The sequence below is a fragment of the Stegodyphus dumicola genome, chromosome 10 (assembly GCF_044657685.1).
Source record: "Stegodyphus dumicola isolate Sdum_Otavi_A_Nest chromosome 10, ASM4465768v1".
Classification (NCBI taxonomy): domain Eukaryota; kingdom Metazoa; phylum Arthropoda; class Arachnida; order Araneae; family Eresidae; genus Stegodyphus; species Stegodyphus dumicola.
In genome coordinates, this window is record NC_140777.1 from 8,289,435 (window position 1) to 8,295,747 (window position 6,313).

Below are 6,313 nucleotides of genomic sequence, written 5' to 3' on the forward strand. Positions count from 1 at the left end.
CATGAAATTCTGCATAAACATAAATTAGTATCAGAGTATATACTTTTAAAATGTAAGAATACATGCTATTATTCCAAAATATATAAATACTATTTTAAAATATTTTCATTATTTTTTGAGTACTTGACGTTAAATAATAATACTGATGTTCTATAATATTGCTTTCATAATAGACATTGCAAAAGCTTACAAAATTCTACTACTCATTATCAACGCTAATTGAAAAGCAAAAATGGAAGAAATGAAATTTGTTTCGTTTTAATATGTTATGAAATCTATTATTAGCATTAACTAATTTTTAATTAGCTAGATGTGTAATGTCTTTAGCATGTATTCTCAAAACGTATTTGCATATTTTTATTTAATATTTCTATAATGCAAATTACTTTGCGACTAACTTATATTTTAACGCAAAAAGAATTCTTCGTAAATGTAGAAATTTACGTATGTTATCGGTGGGTTACTATTTACATATATTTAAAAAGATGATTATGAAAAAGAATTACTACATTTAGGGTACACTCGACCTAAAAAATTAGTTATGTTTACGCATTGTTAATTAAAAAAATAGTTATGTTTATGCATGTTTTACTTACGTTTTATGCATATTAGATTTTAATTTGGTATGACGTAAATTCATTTCTAGTTCATACATAAAAGCATGTATATTGAATATATAAATATATAAATGCATGTATATTGCAATTTCATGAGCTAAAATCTCGGCTCATATTGGTTGTTAAACTATTTTTCAAAGCGTTTTGATTCTCAAGCAAATGCTTAAGAAACTGAACAGCAGAACTGAGCAAGCGAACCCAACTACGTCATAAGTTTCTTCTTTCGGTTTCAGCCGCTAGAAGCTGATGAACTAGCCCTTTAGCCCTGGTGGCCAGGCGCTTGTGAAAATTCCTGTCCTGAGCAAGCTAGTCCGTCACAATTATGTACAGACACACGCCAAAGGTGTACGGAAAAGTTTACCGTGACGTCACTGGCTTCTGGATGGGTTACAATATTTGGCTTTTTATCATGTTTCGCGGTGAATTATGGCAAAGATTAACAATTTATCGTGCGATGTAAACAAACATCGAAGATTTCTTGTTAGGGTGCAAACGTTGTTGTAGTCAAAGAATATCTTAGATATTCGTTGTTGTAGTGTTCGCTTATTAATAAATTTCTTCTGGTGATAATTCAGTTAAAATCACTGACAAAAGTTTGATAGGACATGTGAGAACTTCCATTGCAGTGTTCTTTGAATTAACATTTATTTCCTGCTAAACGTATTATAAATAAAAGAACAAAACAATTTCAATTTTTAATATCTCTGTTAGCACTTCATATAATTTTTTTAGTGGTATGAATAAATTTTGTGCATATTGATTTAAAACTATTACCATCAGGGATACAAAACTGAGTTTTTTTTTCCTCTTACGAAAGCACTGAAACTGTTTAATTATAAAAATACTATTTTAATACTGAATTTTGAACGCATTTTTTCTGTTGATAATTTAGTTAATCGTAAAATGACTGTGCTTTCGCATAATTTAACATCATTTGTGAAGTGAATGACACTAAATTTCAGATGTGATGATTTTTTAAATTGTTTCTGCCTCTGAAATAAAAATTTATTCTAATGTTTTGCGAGTTTTTAAGTGTATCAAAATGTCAATGTTCCATCGGCACTTGTGCAGAAACATGGGAAATTGACTCATCGTTTGTTGTAATTATTATGTCATTTAATGTGAGCAAATGTATTTGATTTTTTTCTTGATGAATTTGAAATTATGAAAAAATAACGTATGGTGTAGATGATGACAGAAATTTTTAATGAATGAATTTAGAAACTGTAAGATGAAAAGAATTTTACCTTTGATCTGATTCACAACTGCATGTCACAAAACATACTTCATAAAGTATGCCGAAGTTTTATTCCTTGCAAAAAACATGATATCTATTATTCAAGTTTGTGATCAGAGAATTATTATAGAGCAATGAAAGAATATGATCTTCGTGAGGGGAGCTGTATTCTTCATAATGAGGAAAATTTGGAATTTTATTCCTTGCAGAAAACATGATATCTGTTATTCCAGTTTGCGATTAAGGAATTTTTATAGAGCGATGAAAGAATATGATCTTCGTGAGGTGAGCTGTATTCTTCATAATGTGGAAAATTTGGATGAAAGTGCAAATGAATTAATAAGGACTAACCTCCTTGGTGTATTTTCTGCATCTTCTAAATACATATTTTGAAACCATGTTTCAGAAAACACAATAATAAACTGTTTTAAGCAGGATAACTTTTACTGATGGCAAAATCAGTCACTTTCCCAAACAGATCCAAGTACAAAATATGAAAAAAATGTCTTTGAATATGATGATGAGAAAACTTTCTTACTTATTATTTCTCAAAACTGTCTCACCCAGTGCTCATAAACTGTGTATGAATGAAATTTTTCATGACAACTGCATGCTCTCCACTATTATTGAATTTTTAGCTCTTATTTCTTAATAAAAGTCCTGTGGAAACATGCAATTTTATATTTCTATTATATAACCATTTATTTAGTTAAACTGTATTGCAATTTCCTTGGGCATATTTCTCATCATTTAATATTATGATTCAGTTTTTGCTATCAACACAGATATGAACGAATGTAATGATATGCAAAACAGTGTGTGCTTTTTTTGTAGAAAATGCAATCGAACTTTCCAAAGAGAATAACCTCTTGCTTAAATAGATTTGTATTATGGGAGTGGTTATCTAAGGAAATGTGCTATTAGTGATGTTCTATTATCAGCCATTATTTTATTTTATATCAAGTATGCTAATCATTCGCAAAGGACCTCTTCACATAAATTTTCTCTCCATTATACATGTATAAATCAACTAGTTGAATGCTTTGGCATAATCAATAAAGTATTACTACTTGCACAGTGATGTTTTGGTAAAAGTATATTTACGAGTACCCATTGGTGATTTTTGGCGGCACATGGATACCGAGTTTGTGCACATTGACCTACATAAATGCGACACGAAAAATTACAAATTATGATCAGAACAAGAGAGTTATAATAAAACATTGGTATAACAAATACATTTGTTAATGGAAGAAAACATCACAGAATTGCACAAACTAGGCATTGTGCACTGCCTTGACTTTCTTTATCCATGAACACGTTGACCTATTTTCACTTAAAAAATCACCAGAGAATTGCAGAAACTTCGCATTGTTCACTCCCTTGACTTTATTTACTGACTGAGTATATTTACGGATGTACAGAACATTTAACTACTCAGCAATCAACATAAATGAAACAACAACTTGGCAATAAATGAAACAACATCTTCGCAATAATACAAGGGGTACCCTTCAGTCTACTCTAATCGAAGCTTTATATAATTGTCTGTATTTCTGATGAAATGATATTGTAGCTTTTGCTTACAATATTTTATCAATAATTATTTTCTTTTCTATTAAGAGCATGTATAGTTCTCACTGTACCTTTATTTACCTCATCTTTATGATATGCATTGCTATGCTTAATTTGACATCTGCTTTCTATTTTAAATATTTTTCCTCCTCTTTTTTTTTTTTTTTTCCAACTCCTTAAAGGATGGGTCTTTGGGAGGAAAAATTAATGTCTCCTAAAGTGTCATGTGCTGTTCTCAAAGTGGGCCAATCTTTTTTTTTCCTGCTTTTTTATTTTCAGCTTTCTTGAAGATAATCTTTTTAGCTCAAAGGGGCAATTTGCCCAGAAAGGCTATTAATTTTGTTTTGGCATTTTGCGTTATTCATTATAAATGGTGAATCACTTTTTCAATTGTTGCCACCAAATATTAGAGTATTATATTTAAAGAAGTTAAATAATGAAGAATCTGCATAAATGTATGTATGTTTCTCACGTTGTGATAAAACAACTGTGTTTAGGGCCATCAAATTTTGAATAATGTATGTCTCCATTAGAATATGGGCATCTGGAAGCCCTAATTTGGAATTTGTTTTATTATCTATTTCATATCTTGTAACGCATTTATAAGTCTTTGATTAAGAAACTCAATGATTTCAAAGTGAGCAATAGCAACTCTGTATGGGAGGAGGGAACATTTTTATCTCCAATGTGCGAGACTGTGTACTGGGAATTCGAAAGACATGCTCTTTTAAATATTTGTGATATTGCTGTTGAATTGAATTTTATGATTTAAGTGGGAAGAACATGATATTTAATAAATAAAGATAACACAAAATGTTAAAAAAAAAAAAAAAAAAAAAACCTCAGGGCATAATATAAAATCTGAAAGCTTTCAGTTTATTTATTTATTTATTTTCAAAAAGTAGTCAATGGTTGATCATGTTCAGATAAATGACTTGGTGGTTTCACAAAATGAAATTTGCTGTCTGGTTCCGAAACGAAAAGTAAAACAGATCTGATGAATTGGAAACGAATGAGTAATTACACGAGATGTCAAATTCACTCAAAAAGTTGCACTAAATGTATTTAATATGATACATAATTTGCTATTTTTATTTTCTTTTATATGAATTGTTGATAAATTATGATTAGTCATGTATACTTCAGATTGAAACTACTTTTTGAAATCAGGTAAGGTATGAGGATTGAATATTAAAATTATCGTACACAAACTTAAGAGCGTATTTCATTTCTTAAATGAGTTGAATGAAAAATTTAAATGGGTGAATTATCTGTTTTCTTGGTACATTCACTCTGCTAAAACAGATTACAATATTTGGATTTTATTTTTGCCTTGTGATTTGGTGCAGTTTTTTTAATCAAATCAATTAAATTACTACAAAAATTCAAATGAGTCATACAGTGAGCTATAGTACAATGAAATTAATAAATATACAGATATTACATGATTTGTAAGTTTTAAAATGTTTTATTCTGTAACATATTACAGATAAAAAATGATTACTACATGAAATGAAATAAAAGTTCATCAAATTTGACATAATACCATAAAGGTCATTGTGTGTTCCTGTTGGTACAGGACACATATCGACCGGGTATCACAATTCTATTCACAAACATAGTAAAATTTCCCTGCTGATGGTCATCAAAGGAGCTATAATGCAGTCTTGGAGTTTTGATATTATTAGCAATAGGAGCATATAAATATAGTCTAAAGCACATTCCAAAAGCAAAAGATTGCGGAGTGTATGGTCAATGATCTCATGGTCATCTGAACAACATTGAGTCATCTTCTGATATTGATCAATCCAAAAAAAAGATAGAAATTTATTATTAGGTAATACAACAGTTTTCATAGAGGAAATGTGTATTTTTCTGAATCATATTTCATTTAGAGAAATAACAACTATAACGTATTAAAATCTGACATACCTTTTACAGTGTTTCTGTAGAAAAAAAGGACCCATGTACCTTTATCAGTGAAATGGCATATAAAATGTTCAAGTAAATATAATTTCTATTCAGTAACAGCATGACAATTTTCCATGTCCAGTACACAAACGTACCTATCCAACAAATGCTTCACCACTAGATAGTGGAAGAATTGTCTTCCATGCATACGATTGCAAAATTTATATTGCAGCATCTGTAAATAATATGGTTTTAGTTGTAATCAACATTGCAAAATCTTCCCTATGTTTGGTTATAGAACACATATTTGCTACTAATGTAATTTGTAGACCTATCCTGTTTGTGGATTACATGCAGTGATGAGCTATGAAAAACTTGACAAAGAGTTTGCATTTTATTCTATATAAACAACTTATGCAATTCTAATGAACTGTTATATTTTTTACAAAAACAGAAAATACTAATAATTGTATATGAATGAGAAAAACGTAATATCTTTTACCAATAAATCACAAAATATCAATTTTTAAATATTTCAATACGTTTACCATTACCAGTCTCAGGTTAATCTCATTGATTTTGGAGGGTTAATCTCATTGATTGGTGATAAAATGCATCAAGAAATATTTCAAAATGATTTCTTTAATGGTTTTGCTTACTGAATCTTGTGATACTACTGTAAATAAGAAGCTAAGCAGTATACAGTAATAAATTACAATATTAAGAAAAATATCTAAAAGTTTGATTACAGCTACTTTTTTTCCCTTCTTAATGTCACACCAGCTGTATGTGAACAAACTGCAATTAAATCTTTCTTCAAATAGTTTTAAAAAAAATAGGTATGAATGTTAACGATTCATTATACATGCATGTGTAGATTCAGCAGCAGCATTTTCTGAGTCTAAACAAGAAGAATAAGTTGTATCTATTATAGCTTAGATATAAATTTAATAAGGGGCTAATGCAAGTTTCC

At 29.3% G+C, this 6,313-nt stretch overlaps 1 long non-coding RNA gene across 1 annotated transcript; it reads right to left on the reverse strand.

Annotated features, from left to right (window-relative positions):
* Positions 1–4,877: 4,877 nt before the first annotated feature.
* On the reverse strand, positions 4,878–5,930 carry LOC146994882 (uncharacterized). The gene is made up of 2 exons (XR_015043664.1): positions 5,362–5,930; positions 4,878–5,222 (listed from the first exon to the last, which is right to left on the reverse strand). It is a non-coding gene; the product is annotated as an uncharacterized LOC146994882 (long non-coding RNA).
* Positions 5,931–6,313: the final 383 nt, after the last annotated feature.